Source organism: Gobius niger (genome assembly GCF_951799975.1).
Source record: "Gobius niger genome assembly, chromosome: 12".
NCBI lineage: Eukaryota > Metazoa > Chordata > Actinopteri > Gobiiformes > Gobiidae > Gobius > Gobius niger.
The window spans coordinates 33,865,368-33,881,986 of record NC_136863.1 but is presented as its reverse complement, the minus strand read 5'-3'; the positions used below and the strand labels follow the sequence as shown (position 1 = coordinate 33,881,986).

General features: G+C 43.0%; 1 protein-coding gene across 1 annotated transcript in view; it reads left to right on the top strand.

Moving 5' to 3' along the window:
* Positions 1 to 3,160: 3,160 nt before the first annotated feature.
* lingo1a (leucine rich repeat and Ig domain containing 1a) overlaps positions 3,161 to 16,619 on the top strand; it is a 158,147-nt gene continuing 144,688 nt past the window's right edge. The window contains exon 1 of the mRNA XM_079567393.1: positions 3,161 to 3,196. The gene's annotated coding sequence lies outside the window, so the exon portion shown is untranslated. The remainder of the gene's footprint in view (positions 3,197 to 16,619) is intronic.

Genomic DNA, 16,619 nt, shown 5'->3' with positions numbered 1-16,619 from the left:
TGATATAGTTGACAACTTTTTTAGTAATCGATTAGTTGTTTCAGCCCTAAGTGACGACATAAAAAACAATCCTGGGGCGCCTACAGGCCTTCGGGATGGTTAGCAAAGGCGCTATGCTAACGACCCAAGCATCTGAGGGTCACTCATAGGGCTTTTCCACCAAGGTGCTGGTTCTGGGCTGGTTCTGGTGCCAGGTTGGTTCCAAACTGACTTGGTTTTCCACCAAAATGAGAGCTGTGCCTATTGTCATAGCAACGCTTTGGGAAGTCAAACATGGATAGTAACATCTTACTACAGCCACTGGTTATAAAATACAGAGAAATAAGTTTATGTTTCAGTCACAGCAGCCGTTAACATTTTGATTTCTTCTTTCTAACTCTTGTTTTAGCTGAAGAGCATAAAGCAAAACAACAGTTTCCTCCACAGAGACTGTTTTGGCTTCTCCGGGAAGTTCTAAGCACAAACTAACTCATATTGCTTGTTTGTTGGAGGAGAGAGCCACGCCCCCAGCTGCTGACATCACTGGTGCTCCTTTCTTGGTCCAGCTTTTAACTGGTTCCCAACCGGCACCAGATTTTGGAACCAAGAGCCAGCGTTTTTTCAGTGGAAAACGAAAGAACCGGTTCTGAAACTGGAACTGGCCCAGAACCAGCACCGGCACCAGCCTGGTGGAAAAGGGCTATGAAAGGTCCTATTAATTTCAGCTTTTTTTTTTTACATTTGAAAGTTGCCAAAATGTAATGTATTTTATGGGTTTTATGAATAGAGCTTTGTTTGAATGTCTGGGTTCCATTTTGTTGTTTATACGTTTGTTAAGTGTGACGTAACGACTTCCACTTCGGGGCAAATATGCGAGAGAAAAACATCAAAAAACTCTTAAAAATCACCATCAGTATTTCTGAAGCGGAGAGTTACTGACTCACTAGCCAAAAATGCCAAACCTACTGCTAAAAAAGCAACATTTACTAAAGCTATTCAAGCTCCAAGGCTAAAACACTTGCAGTTAAGAACAAAGAAGTCTCGTCCTGTGAAGATCCTGGGTAAATCATCCAAAAGCTCCATGTTTTCAGTTTAAAGACAAATTAATTCCAGCAACGCTTGGGTAACTCGACTAAGACAGGAAACAGTCGTTACCCTGGGAAGTTAGCATGTTGCTATCAGGCCTATTGGGTTGATTTTATTTTCATTGTGGGTATTTGTTGAAACGTCATTCAACAAATCAAATTCCACTCCGCTTTGTAGATTAACCTCTTAACCCCCGCCTTAACCAAGCACTTTTTCTCCAGTTTAGCTTTACCCAAATCTAAAAGGTTGCATCCGATATACCAGTGTAGCGCCTCATCTGAAAGCTAATACCTACAAAAGTCATCTAAATGGATCTTGTTGCCTCGTTGTCGTCACTTTTAAAAAAAACGTTTTTGTCACATTTTGCCGCTGTTTGTTGTTCACCCTCGTTTTCGTCTCATTTTTGTTGCTATTTGGAGTTTTCAGATTTGGGTAAAGCCAAACTGGAGAAAATGTGCTTGGTTCAGGTTAAGAGGTGAAAAGTTAAATAAGTTTCGAAATGTGATTCAAACAAATCCTTCCCGGAAAAAAACAAACCAAACTTTACAACCTGTAATGCTCCGCAGTGTGGCTTTAGTAACACGTTAGGGCAGAACAATATGGACAACATTTCACATCTCGATTTTCATGCCAGGTGTCTCGATATCGATACGATGTAACTATGGGTTAGGTCAGGGGGGCCCAAACTTTTTGTCTCCGAGGGCCAAAATGAAAAAGTGCCTGTGGGTCGCGGGCCAAACACGGCGATGTCAAGGGTGAAACATATAACTGCAAATAATAAAAGTTACTTTATTTTCTTTTTTGGTTTACCTTTGCATTTAATTCAATCTATGCAATTAACCTCTTAACTCCCGTCTGAACCGAGAGGATCTTTTTCCTCACGTCATCAGATTTTTTTCCATCATTTTTTTGTTGGACATTCAACTCATTTTTGTAACTTTTATGGCATTATTTTGTCATTTTTGTCACATTTTTGCCACTTTTTCATCAATTTTTCATCACTTTTTTGTTAATGTTTTCTCACTTTTTTGTCACATTTCCATCATTGTTTTCGTCTCAGTTTTGTCGCTATTTTCACAGCTTTTTTCCAGAAGCTTTTGGATTGGGGTAAAGCCAAACTGGAGAAAATGTGCTTGGTTCAGGTGGGAGTTAAGGGGTTAACATGCTACAAAAGCTTACTTTTAGTAGAACAAAATCAATTATTGTGTATAGAGCAAAATGGAAACAACAGCACCACCTGTACCTGCAGCACCTACAGTGACTTTAGCTCATTCATTTCTTTAAGTCAAAGAAAATGCCACATTATATCATTTTGAAAGTGTCAGTTCAGCATAAATTCTTTTATAAATCATAGATGTCAACGATTTTTGCAAAAAAAAAGTTAGAAACATGGGGAAGTTGATGCTACGACGCTGTGACTGATAAACACCAAGACACCAGAACAGTGTTTCCTTAACTTTGCGAAAGGAGTGAAACAGCGCCCTCAATTTGACGTTGGTGGACAAAAAGTGAACTGCATCCATATTTGCCATTGAGAATGAATGGGAGAGAGAGTTATTAACCAGATGCGGCGCAAAAGTAGGTCACCCTCTGGCGGGCGGGCCCCACTTTGGGCCTGGTTAGGTGAAAACCAAGCATTTTTCAGTAAAAACATAATAATGAAGAGTGCAGTTTTATTGATGAAAATACATATCATTTGTATTTTGCTTTTCTCTATATAAATATCTTGAATGTTCATGTCTCGATATATACGATAACGATATATCTGTCAGCCCCATTACACATGACTTTGCTGTGGCTCCACCGCTGCTCAGATTCAGAAATGGCCGTCCTCCAGCCACTTTATAATGCACCCAGCCTTGTGTTTACGTTGTCGGCGCCGCGGCCTCATTGGAAAGCCCTAAAGTGTGCGTGGTGTGCTCGCTCTTGCAGGTGGCTGGTGGTCTGAAAGCGCAGCGCCGCGTGGGGATGTGGATTACAAGGAGACAGTGTCCGCCTCAGCCCTGCACTCTCTCTCGCCGTGAGCAGTAAAGCTTCACCGGAGCGGCCGGCCTTCCCCAATCAGCAGCAGCAGCAGCAGCAGCAGCAGCAGCAGCAGCAGCAGCAGCAGGAGGCCCAGCGACTACAGCCTGTGAGTATTTACGCCGGCATTGGGATAATTACAACGCGCTCTGCAGGACCAAACGTGGCTTTTTAGCATGGAAATGTGGCATCAGCGCTAATGCACGAGGGTTTAAGAGCGTGTCTGCCGGAGTTTTCAGCAACTTGAGAATGTGAAGTTTTGAAGTAATATTTTGTAATGCCAATGTTACTGCTTGCTAGCATTAGGTAATATGCTTGGCATTAAAAAGCAATACAATAGACAGTATTTGCACTGGAGACATATTGGGATTGCCTCGTTCGCATTTCCTGCCTCTGAATTTTGAACTATGACCCTCTGACCTTTCCCCTTAAGAACCATAGATGTAAATGTGTTTGAAACAGCTAGTGTCTCGGAGAAACCGCTTTCTGGAGCTTAAAGGGGCAGCAGCCATTGTCGGTATGACCCACCTTTTGTTTGTGAAATCCATTTTGTATCATTGCAGAATATTGTATTTGCAGACATTTTCTGGGACACAGAAACACTGCTATTGTATTTTGCGCATTTTTTTTTTAATTGATTCTTGACGTAGACCTTCAGATGCTAAAAAAAAATAAATGCCTGATGCATTATGTGCCAGTACAGCACTTAGTGCTTACAAACATCCTTTTGAGGAATCTGGATGTTAGACACACGTTAGGAAAGAATTTGATGTTATTGGTGAGTGTCTAGACAGTTGTTCTTCCCAGGGTCAATGATGTTTGGTCTGGTGAAGAAGAAACATCAAAGTTTAAAAATGCCCAGCTATATCAATTTAGTGGACTTTTTATACTTACTGAGAAAAGTGATTTCAGTAACACTACTTTGACGTATGCACATACAGTACTTAAAGAAACATACTGTGATATGTTCTTACCTGAGCTTAGACGAGTTGATGTGTACCAGTCTGGTCTTTGTGCGTGTCTGTGGAAGAGCTTGGCAGCTTCCAACTCCACCCGCATTTGGAGCTATAGGACTATGCTGGTAGAGGCCAAATGCTAACAACGTCTTTGGTCGTTGTGCATTACTGAGGGCACGCACAAAGACCAGACAGACACGCATCAACTCGTCTAAGCTCAGGCAAGAACATATCTCAGTATGGAAAAACGGTGGCCTGGTCCTTTAAAGCAGTACTGAGGAACTCGTGCCCCTAGAGGCCATAAGCGCCACTGCAGGTGTCGTACCTTGTTAATTGTCCGTGAGAGTAAATACTACGCTGACAGAAAAGACACAGGCAGAGATTGGTATCGTACATCCAATTACACAATGGAGATATTTGTTTCCCTCAAACTGTAAATACTGTAAATACTGTTTAAGTGGCGCTAGCCCGCAGTTAGCTTTGCCCGTTAGCCTGTTAGCTTCTTCTTCATGATTCCATTAGTGTGTATTGGGCCCTCCGACCCGTAGGCAGGAAAGCTGCACTTGTGGTTTTCTGGACAGAGACACCAGCAGCACTTGTATTACCCCCAGAGGGACCACGAAAAGGATATATTAAGGTAAACAAGTTGCTCCGTACATATCTTGGGCATATTATTATTTTGCAAAAGGTTGGCCAAAGATTAGTCGGATGAAATGCCAGTGAAACTAAAGAAGCACTCTCCTCATTGCAAACGCTATCAGCTCCAGAAGAGGCACAACGTCGAGCCCGTCACGAGTTTATTACACTTGGGAGCGAGAAGGGGTTGAATCAACACATGCACCACTCAAAAAGGTCCAAGCGCTCCGAGCCGCTCTTCAGCTCATCTCTGGGCCTCTTCCTCTGCGAGTTAACATCAATTAACATCACTCCGGCGCTCCACAGAGCCTTCTTTTAGGCTGGCTGAACTTTTCACACGGATCTGGATGGCTCTCGGGCGTTTCAACACCACTACTCGCTGACTCACTCACCGCGAGCACTGTTGTTGGCAGTGCAATCGTTGTGGCCCCGGCTCAGCGGTCGGATGTGTGAAGCAGAGGCGCTGGCCTTGTTTATTTCTGGTTTAAAAGGTCGGGCGTGTAGGATTTTTTTGGGTAAATGCATCATAAGCGTGATCTATTTGCATCCCCAGACATTTATTCCAGTCTTCCGTGTAAAGAAATGGGACGTTGACTTGTACATTTTCCTTCTTTTATTGTTTGTCATTTTAAGGGGAGACACTACAGGCACAACTCATTTTTTTCAGTTTTCAGGTTTTGGGCCAAATTGGTCTCTGAACATACAAGCTTTCACCCAGAAACAGAAAATATGCCTAATCTTCACAATAACATGTTTAAATATTGCGCTGATTCAATGTTCCCCCATAGACTTATATGGGACAATGCAATTTCAAGGCCTTTTTCTCCAAACACATGTTTCTGTCATTGTGGCGACACTATGTCCACGTCAGTCGGGCCTAAAGACTTCACATTTTCCAGCCTTGGACTGAACAATATTTGGAAGATTTTTTCGGAAGGATTTTTTATTATTTAGCCCCATTTGAGTTTTGAATGTCAAAAAATAATGTCCACTGCATCTGTGTTGAAGCCTCTGAATGCAGTTTTCCATTCAGCCATTAGATTCATCACTGGAGACGGTTACAGGACTCACCACTGTGATCTTTATGCTAACGTGGGTTGGCAATCTCTAGAAGCCAGGAGGGAGCAGCACTGTCTGCTGTTCATTTACAAAGCTCTTCTTGGTGTCCTTCCTGATTATTTGTTTAATATTATAAATGTCAGGTCAGATGCTGACCAGCTGAGGTCTCAGGACAGTTTGACTCTCGAGTCTCACCGTGTGAAGACAGAATGGGGGAAGAAGGCCTTTTGCTACTTTGCACCAAATGTCTGGAATGAGGCACAGAAAACCTTTTATGTGGATAATCTCATGACCTTCCATCAGTTTAAATCCCTTGTAAAGGAGTTTCCTCCATGTGTCTGCTCTTGTTTTTAAGTTTTACACATTTTCTTAGTATTGTGTCATAGTATAATTGTTCCACTGTTGTCTTATTGTTGACTGTTATTTACCTTGTATGTTTTAACAGGTCTCTCTTGCAAATGAGACATTGAGTCTCAAGAGACCACCTGTATAAATAAATAATAATAATAATAATAAAAAAATAAGGCGAAAATTACATTTTTACACATTTTCCCACTAAAAAACTGCTTATTTTAAAACTAAACAAGAAATCCAAAATCTCCACTGAAAAAGTCTTGGTAGCTCATTCATCAATAAAATGAAACCATAAATTTGAGCTCTATCCATTATTCAGATTTTGTCACTGAAAAGATGGGAAATTTGGGGCATTTTTAGGCATAAAACACCTTGTTCTTATATGAAAAGATGAAATGACAGAAAACTTGCCATGTATTTTTTCCTCACATTTATGCCACTGATCTACAACAAAAGTTTCAAATTGATATCTGTAAATATACATTTTATCCCTACTCACCTGCAGTGTCTCGCCTTGAAAAAGCTACTATAGGGTTTTTAAGACAAACTACTTGTAAAGACTCTTTCGGATAAAGTTTAAACATCATAGTGCAAAGTCGTGTCAGTGAGGCTCAGAATTGTGGTCACGTATTTTGTTTACTGACATTACGCAAACGCTGAAATGAGTGAACTTATTTTTCACAGGGCTATAAAAGTCACTTAATAGGGCTTATTTGTTTTGCGTAATTAACCCACAGAAATATCACCAGGCTTGGTCAATGGGGGGAAAAATGGGCAGTTGCAATATGAACTATTCTCGGGTCTTTGCGGAAATCTAATTTGGTAATCATTCGCCCGGTAACACAATACGACACCACACAAGACGTATTGTTTCCAGCGGCTCAGTCATTACACCCACTTCTACGCCGGCTGCCACGCGCTCTTCTCTCCACCCCGTGTCATTGTCATTTATAACAATGCATCAGACGCTCTGTCTATTAGAAGCCATTTGTATTCTGATGGATCTGGGCCATCAAGAACACCACTCCAATTTAATCTGGTCTGAACGTGTCTTCATTGAATCCAGTTTTTGACTGGGTTTAGTCCTTTATATTAAGGGTCTCCAACCTGTACATTGGGAACCATCACGTTTTGGGTGATTTGGTAACACTTTACATTACGGGCCGGTAAATCCGTGGTACTTACAGTGGTAATTACTAGTAATGACAATGGTACTTATAGTGGTAGTTCTAGGTACTTGTTGTGGTACTTAAAGTGGTAAGTACTAGCATTTACAGTGGTAATTCTAGGTTCTTATTTTGGTACTTAAAGTGGTAATTACTAGTATTAGTGTTAGGGATTAGGGTTAGGGAGACATAGAGTCACCACTGTATCTCTCATTACTAAGAGATACAGTGGTAATGCTCTTAGTAATGAAGGTTGTACTTCTATTTACTTTGGTACTTTAAATGATAGTTTCTAGTAGTTTCAGTGATACATCTATGGTACTTATTGGTAATTCAAGAATACTACAGCAGCAAATCATAGGTAGTAAATGTGGTACTTCTACAAACAGACGTAATTTCTAGGATTTTGTGACTATAAAACAACATAAATCAGCATTAGGGAAAACAAGAAGTACAACCTTCATTACCAAGAGTTACCACTGTATCTAGAAGTACATACCTTATAATTTTCACAATAGTATCCTTTAAGTACCACAATAAATACCTAGAATTACCACTGCATCACTGTAAGTACCACCGTAAGTACTACAATAAGTATCTAGAATTACCTCTGTAAGTACCAAGGACATACCGGCCCGTAATGTAAAGTGTTACCGGTGATTTGTATTTGTGACTATAATTAACATAACTGATGATATTTCGTGGCCATTGGACGTTTGTCAAACCCCACAAAAAACAGAAATGTAACTGAAAATGATTTAGCATCCAGCCAGAGGCCTTTTTTCTACCGTAATTCCCATCTACAGCCTCAAATTCCTATCTCAAATGGTTTGTATATTTCTTAACGATTTCTAACTAGGCTTTGAACCAGAGCCTGAATGTGGTCGATGAGTTGACAGCAGGTGAACACATCTCCATGATTCATAATTTGGGATGTTTGACGGCTAAATGAGCAGGCTAATGAACACCGGCTTGTGTCCACATAGGCCTACAGCTTATCCTTATCCTTATCCTTTCTATTTCTATGCTATACAGACGGCATCCCTGGAATCGCCCATATATGGTCATGTTTGAAAACAGTTAAGGGGGAAAACAATTCGGAGAAAAATCAAAACCCTCTTAAATTATTCAAAAACTACTTTAACAAACGCTGAATTATGAATATAGTTTCTACTAAATAAAGATACAAAGACATGGGGAGGAGCAAAGTGGTTCAACAGCCCATAAATACATAAATAACAGAGAATGCTAACTTGATGCTACATGTTTGCATCGGGCTAGTGCTAAGGGTTAGCTAGCGCGAGCTACAACTGCCGTTTTTTCACTTCTACTGAACAATCTGCTGTGAGAAAATATCCATATGGGCTCGATTTAGACTTGACTTTATTTATGTGATAAATAAGTTCATATTACACCAGAAAATGGCTAAAAAGAGGGAAAATTGTGTTTCTCTAAAGATTCTATTTTCCCCCTCGGCGAAGCCACGCCCCCTTCTATGACGAGATGCCGTCTGAATCCATGGACAACTTTTGCTATTACCCAGAAACTTGGGGGATATCCATGGCAACAATGGATCTATAACATTCCATCCCATGTCATGACAATTCGAAGCGAGAGAAACAGCAGCGATCTGGTTTAGGTGCGTGCACACCTAACGCGGACTGCACGGCAGGGGCAGTTGATTCATGTGCGGGTGCGAGTGAAGTGGTGGTGCGCCAGCTGTTCTGCGTGGCGTGAACGTGGCGTGAAGAGGCGGGGAGTCCAAATACAATATTCAATCAAGGTTACAGATGAGTGCAGCAGTGGGTCCAGAGTTGTACAAAAATGTGCTCCGAGGACAAAAACCTTTGCAAACACAGACTTGGAGGAAACAAAAGTGTCCGAGGCACTCTGAGAAATAAAAGTCCTTTATTGAGCAGGGGACGCCAACGCATTCCACCAGGCAAGGTCTTCATCAGGGCAAGTGATGAAGACCTTGTGACAATCTCAAGTGAAATGGAAACACTGTCTGAAAAGAGGAAGCCCCGGCATTCAGATCAGAGGAATCATGCATAGTAAACTGTAATAAAAACATGGGTGCGAGCATATTAAACAAGGCACTGGATTACAACATGTTTAAAAGGGGATTTTATCATGACATGATCGCTGAACGTACAGGCACTACACACTCAAACCCACACGTATTGAAATAAAATCCTGGAGAGGGAGAGAGGAAAGAGACGAGATTTGCTTAAAGTCACAATACATGGCCATAGACGATCGTAGACCACACCTCTCCTACAAGAAAATGAACTCGTGGTCCTCAACTAAATATCACTTGTGATTTTAATGCTTAGCAGCAACTGTACAGTTTTTTCTTTCCTACAGAATAATGCAGCAGTGGCTCCGCCTGAAGTGAACACACACGAGCGCCTTTCAAGCGTCCACATAGAAGCAGCAGCTCAGTCCATGTGGTCAGGTGTGTAGGCACCATTAGAGACAGATTTATTGACAACAGCAAACAGAAGTCCAGCAAACAGGCAATTCAGAAGAGAGGCAATGTAACGGCCATTCATCATCTCCCATGTCCTCATGACAAAGTCCACAGATCATTTTCATTGGTTGTATGATGTGCACAATGAGCATGTCTTCATTTCTGGCACCAGTGAGTCTATACATGGCACATATTCTAATCGTATGATAAAGGTATACATCATTTCATGAGGCGTGGTCTAATTCTCTTTACCTTACAAGAAAACCTAGTTAGAACAATTAGCAAACCCAGAGTTTCCACACTGAGCTTCTAACTCTGTCCAGGATGCCCGCTCTCCAAGTATCCTCAAAGCACTGCTCGCCACCGTTTTATCTGATGAAAGTAGCTCACAGAGACTGGTGCACGTTCCAGACCAGGTTCAAACCCGAATTAGCCGGGAGAAAAACTCATTTGGCTGCAGCGTGTGACTCCCCGTATCGCATCATCAGCCCTGGAGCCGCTGCGCCCCCACTCGCTCGCTCTTCCCTTGTCACTGCGGTTTATTTAACATGATACATCGGACACTCCATCTATTAGAGGCCATCTGTATTCTGATGAATGTAGGCCATCTTGATTGCCATTACTCATGTCGGATTAGCGGCGGCCGGTATGCAGGATCTTGATTGCGGGCGCGTCATGGCAAAGGGTAAAAGCCTGACCTCCAGTATGTGGCTATAACGCGGTATGCATTATTATCGGCGCCATCAATCAATGCGGCCCACTTTCACAGCGTCACGCGTGTTATCGGATGACTGAGCGCTGGCAGGAGGAGACGGCAAGGACAATGTGCGTAAAGCATATTTAGACAATATTGAATCCTGGGTCAGCGAGGAGGATTATGCGGACGCCACGGTCAATGAGAAGTCAAACGATAACAAGTGGGCATTCACTTCAGGGGACTGCACAGGTGGTCAATGGTCAGGTAACAGGTACAGCCGGTTTCATAGTAACGGCGAACAAATGAGCTGCCTCTACATTGAGGATGATAGTTTCAGATGAAGCAGTGTGTGAAAGACAAATAACCCCATCCAAGTTTTAGACCTGCTGTAGAGTGGCACATCAGAGGAGTTTGTTTCCAGACTGTAAAGTCCTCAACCTGGATAGACTCAGACAGACAAAAGCGGCAATTAGGAAGATTTATTGACATGTATTTTGTTTTGGCGATCAGACCCCGGCAGTAGACATCGATGTATGCATTGATGTACGAATGGATGAACGCTTAGAGTTAGGGATGTCTTCCCCCGGGCCTGGACACTGGTGGTGGTATGGAGACCCGTGAAGACCTAGCAGGTAGAAGCCGAAGGCGGAAGAGGTGGAGACGGGGCGGAGGTGGGTCGCAGCGCAGCTGGAAAGCGAATGATCCATGATTGCTGGAGGCTTTAAAGCGGGACCGAGGGCGATGATTGGCTGCTACGGAGGTGCGGCTCCAACGCTGATGGGCTGAGGAGGAGGTGTGGCCCTCACGGAGGCGATCATTGGCTGGAGGTTTGTTGATGCTGAAATTAGTCTCCCAGGTTGAATTAATGCCTAGGCTTCATATCACGCAAAGAGCACTTTTTTGAGCTTGAAACTGTTAAAACATACATGGATTAGTAATTCACGAGTTGTTTTGAGTCTTCCTCGGGTGATTCTGTTTACTTATGGCTGTTTCTTCTTCTATGATTTCAGTGCTTGGATTCTTACAATCCAACAATGGATCCATTGCAAGCCATCTGCACCCAAAGTGTGTTTTATCATCCAGTGCTCAAACTGTTAACCACCAGTACCACCAGTCTTGAGATTTTACAATTTAAATACCTTAAATTTACTAGCATGATGTATAAAGCATTCCATGGTCTTGCCTCACTGCCATTAAGACGCACCGCCTTTGGGCTGACTGTCCAGTCACAGGGTGTAACATCTGGCACAGCATCCCTCTCACTACAAGAGAAACACATTTAGGACTCAATAATTAAAAAAAGGTTAAAATCAAATCAAGAATGTGTTCATAAGACCCGACAGATCTCCTGGTGCAGGGGTGCCCAAAGTGGGGCACAATTAGGTTGGCCCGCCAGAGAGTGACCTACTTTTGCGCCACACCTGGTTAATACTAACTCTCTCCCATTCATTCTCAATGGCAAATATGGATGCAGTACACTTTTTGGTCAAATTGGGGGCGCTGTGTCACTCCTTTCGCAAAGTTAAGGAAACACTGTTCTGGCGTCTTGGTATTTCTCTGGCATAGAGCGTCGTAGCATCAACTTTGACATTTTTCCAAAGTTTATTGCAAAGGTCATTGACATGTATGACTTATAAAATAATTTATGCTGAACTGACACTTTCAAATTGGTCTAATATGGCTTTTTCTTTGACTTAAAGAAATGAATGAGGCAAAGTCACTGTAGGTGCTGCAGGTACAGGTGGTGTTGTTTACATTTTGCACTATATTGCTACAATAATTGATTTTGTTCTACTAAAACTAGGCTTTTGTAGCAGGTTATTTGCATAGATAGAATTAAATGCAAATGTATACCAAAAAAAGAAAATAAAGTAACTTGTCTTATTTACAGTTATATGTGTTTCACCCTAACATCGCCGTGTTTGGCCCGCGAACCACAGACGCTTTTTCATTTTGGCCTCAGAGACAAAAAGTTTGGCCCCCCTGTCCTAGTGCATGATTGAGCCATGTGTCAGGATCCTCTGAACAGGTGTTGCTTTATTTATTCTCATTCTGATGCTCCTTGTTGGAACTGCATGACCTGCCCAGTCACAGAAGGAACATTCAGATCTGAATCTATGAATGCTTGAATTACAATGTATGAATTGTATGAACAAATGCTATGTTCTGTGCGTATGTTGCCTCAATCTATAAAATGTTCTGTGCGTATGGTGCCTCAACCTATAACATTTTCTATGTGTTGTATAATTGTTGTTGGCATTGTACACCTTTCCCAGGGACAACGGTTGAAAACGAGCTAAAACACATCTACAGAAATGTTCATCAATGTGTACTGTCCCTGTCAAGTAAATAAATAAATAGACAAAGTTTGGTTAACCCTAATACCTGTATGTTATTGCTACTCTCTTTTAACTCTATTTTACCAATATTTAAAATTACAAAATGAAAACAAAAACAAAAATGTGTGATATCTTGGATCCTTTTCATTTAAGAAAATCCAATTGACGTTTATGGACATTACTGTAAACATGGCGTAAATAGGTCTAAAATATGTTTAATGTTATAAAATCTTAATGTGTAGAAAACCAGACCAATATTAAACCCAAACGACCAAAGCGTCATTTGTGTTTTGGCTTTAGAAACTACTCCCACTAATATAAATAAAGCCAATTGCTTTTAAGTGTTAATCTCCAGACATGTGTTGTTATTGGTCTGGTCGATGCATAATATCGTGAAGTGCTTGCCCACATCGGTCAGCGCTCCTGTGGTCGTGGAAGGCTCGAGTCAATCCTAGCGACGCTGGGGGAACTTGACGCAGGCCAAGAACATAGTCGGTCACGTGAGGCTGACGGTAAAAGCTGACGACAGACAGAGGAAGACGACCAATCTCACTCACTTTCTCTCACTTGGAGCAATTTCCCCCGTTCACCTTTATAATCCTCACTCACGACTGGGAATAATGCTTTATCACACTCCCAATGACACAAAAGGACGCAACATAAATCGTGTTGTGTTGTTATGTGTTGTTACGAGTCCATAAGTGCTGTTCTGACTGCTGTGATATCGACTGAAACGCTTTTCGTCCATGACCGGCTTATCTACTTAAGTTTGACCTTGTTTCGCTGACAAATAGAAAGAAACGTCTAAATGTGTGAGAGGTGGGGGGGGGAAAGTCTGGTCTTCGGTAAGTGTCCCTCAGTAATACATCTAGTCGAGCATAGCCGTCTCCCCGCGGACGGGCATGAGCGTTCTACTATCCAATAGAGCTGCATTACCGGGGAACTGCCATCACTTCACCTACTCTCCGTCAATTGCTTCCAAAATGGCCAATTTCCAGTGTAGGATGTGTGTTTTCACATTTTTATCATCGCCGCCCGTAGTTATCCGGGGCGCACTTAGCTCCATCACTCATCGGCGGCGGCGCTGAGAGGAAGCCGGCGTGCAGTAAAAGTGACAGAAGGCCTTCCGCATGGCTGGAGACGTACGAGCGCAGCCAGGGGAGCGCTTTTATTGTATTTCCAAACACAAGGTGCCAACAGGGAACATATCGACGCTTACGGCGGCGCCGGCTAAAAGCGGCGGTTTGAATGCGACGGCTTCATCTCGGGGGAGCGCGGAGGATGTGGATAAGCCTGACTGTTTCGACGACAGGGGAAGTTTGTTTTCGGAGTCAATGTCTGAGGCGACGTTCTTCTGTGGACTTCTGCGTTGATGGAGAGGCTTTTGGGGAAAAACGGTAGGTATGAAGTGATGCAATCGTGAATACAACACCTCCACTATCAGCTAAAAGCGTGCTAGCGAATGGATGACACTGTGATGGAGACACTTTGAGCACAGGACGGCTGAGAGAAGGGCGTGTGGTGATTCATGGCCTTGAATGAAGTTGTTCACAAAGCTGAGTCCAGATCTTAACCCCATTTACCTGATATGTCTCCTACTGGGCTAGCCTGGTTTTACTACACCCTCGTATTCATTTCGTTTCGTACAAGGGTCTGGACCTTCACAATTGAGCTCCGTTATCAGGTGGGAGGGGAGAACTCCTTTGAAACCATTGGATCTGATTTTCGCTGGCGTTTAGTCGTAACGGATGTAATGCGCCCGAGTGAGTGAAGCAGCCATCATAACTCTCTCATAACTCTTGGGAGCATTCCGTGCACATTCCAAGGCTTCAATTTTAATTTCTTTTTGGGAGCTGAGCCAGAACGGATTGAAGAGCTTCCTTTACTGTCTTATCCGCCGCCATTGCCAAACTACAACCAGCAAATGCGGCGCAAATGCTTGACGTCCCCTACAAGCCCCGCCTCCCCCGCTCGCTGAATGGTAGGTTGAAATTCAACCGATATAACGCGGCCACTGAGATCAGACCCAGACGTACATGTAGAGAAATTATATTTTTTACGGATGGCTAAGGCCAGGCTACTACTGGGCCAACTACAGTCATTTTCAGGCATTTGTTTGCAATCATGTGTGAGCATGTGGTTGCTCCTTTATACACTGCCTGACCAAATGGAAGTCACCACCAAAGAAAAAGGTGATAGGCTCCAATATTTGGTTAAACCACCTTTAGCTTTGATGACAGCACACACTGGGCCCGATCTTGTGCATCAAAACGGAGACGATAGCGTGACATTTCGCGCTCAGTAGCAGCACTTTGTGATCTTGCCGCTCCAGACTTAGCACATTTAAGTGGGTGGAGACACACATTTTCCTCCAACCAGATCGACTCCGCCTCCAGGAGAGCGGTTGTGTGGGAGTGGGGGGTGAACATGTGCTTTTGTTTTGCTTCGCGTTCACACCAAGCGCGGCCGATCCGCGCCACAGCGGACGCTGTAGCTCTTTTTCTCTGGAGACGTGAACATGGTTTAGCTCAGGATGGTTTAGCTCACGATGGTTTAGCTCACGATGGGGTAAATAAAGTTTTTAGTTTGACCTGTGAGAGCCTAAGGCTTAAGAAAGAACGCAAGACAGCGCAATGTAAACCAGGAAGTGAATGTCAGCCGTGTTTCCATCAGTGCAGTCGCCTCCTCTTGTGACGCCCCCTCACAGGGGGCGGAGGCGAATGGCACATATAGCGCCGCCACTCGGAAAATAATTCGCCAAGAGCCTGCGCCGCCCCGCGCGCCGCCACAAGATCTGGCCCACAGTTTCAATAAACAACTCTCACAAACATGACCATATCACATGTCCTTTACTCCCTGCATTGGCTCCCGGTCCCGTTCAGAATCCAGCACAAACTTGCTGGAGGTGCCCAGGTCACGTTAAACAGTGGGGCGATCGTGCTTTTGCTTTTGCAGGTCCAAAACTCTGGAACTCGCTGCCGCTTGAGTTACGTGCTGTCACAGACCCGCCACTCAAAGCAAAACTAAAGACTCACCTGTTTAAAAGGGGATTTAACACTCTGCCATCGTGCTCATTAAACATTCACAAAACCCGTCGAATCCCACAGCAGTCAGAGGTGAACCCAGTGGACGTCCAGAAGCTCCCTGCGTATCTGTGTCCGTTTCAAGCTTCAATTTTTGCAAATTTATTTTAAAAAGAATAAAATATATAACAAAATAAACAAATCAACCTCCTGGATTTTGAGTTAAAAAGCAGTAGCTTCACTGCCGGATACAGGGTCCACACATCATTAGGCAGAGTACATGTGTAAGATCGTCATCAACTTCTCCACAAAGAGTCTTTGGAGAAACAGCTTGTTTATTTTGTTACAAGATAATTGGATTCCGGTGCTTCAGGGCAGAGCGTAATTCTTCAAAAAATAAAGATGCTATCGTGCTGTTGTCAGACCTTTTCATTTTAAAACTCGTCAAAAAAAGATCATTATGTTCAAATCTGGAACTTGCTCTGCGGAAACAGCTTTAGAAAGAGATGAACCAAAAATGTAAAGTCCAGGCCCAAAGTTACAAGACACAGTAATTACATTTTAGTAATGCCTGTGTGGAAAAAGCTATTGCACAACTTTGTAAGAAGTCAATCATTCTCACTTTTTATTGACAAAATTAATAGATCCCTCAAAAAGCGTGTCGGGAAACAAAAGTGGGTCGCTGAGCCATTTTCAGTGGATCACAAAGATGCAAAGCTTTCCCATTATCTTATGTACACTGCTCACAAAAACTCAATGTAACTCCAAGTCAGTCAGATTTCTGGGATATCAGACTGTCCAGTTAGGAAGCCACGCTTATTGTGAATCA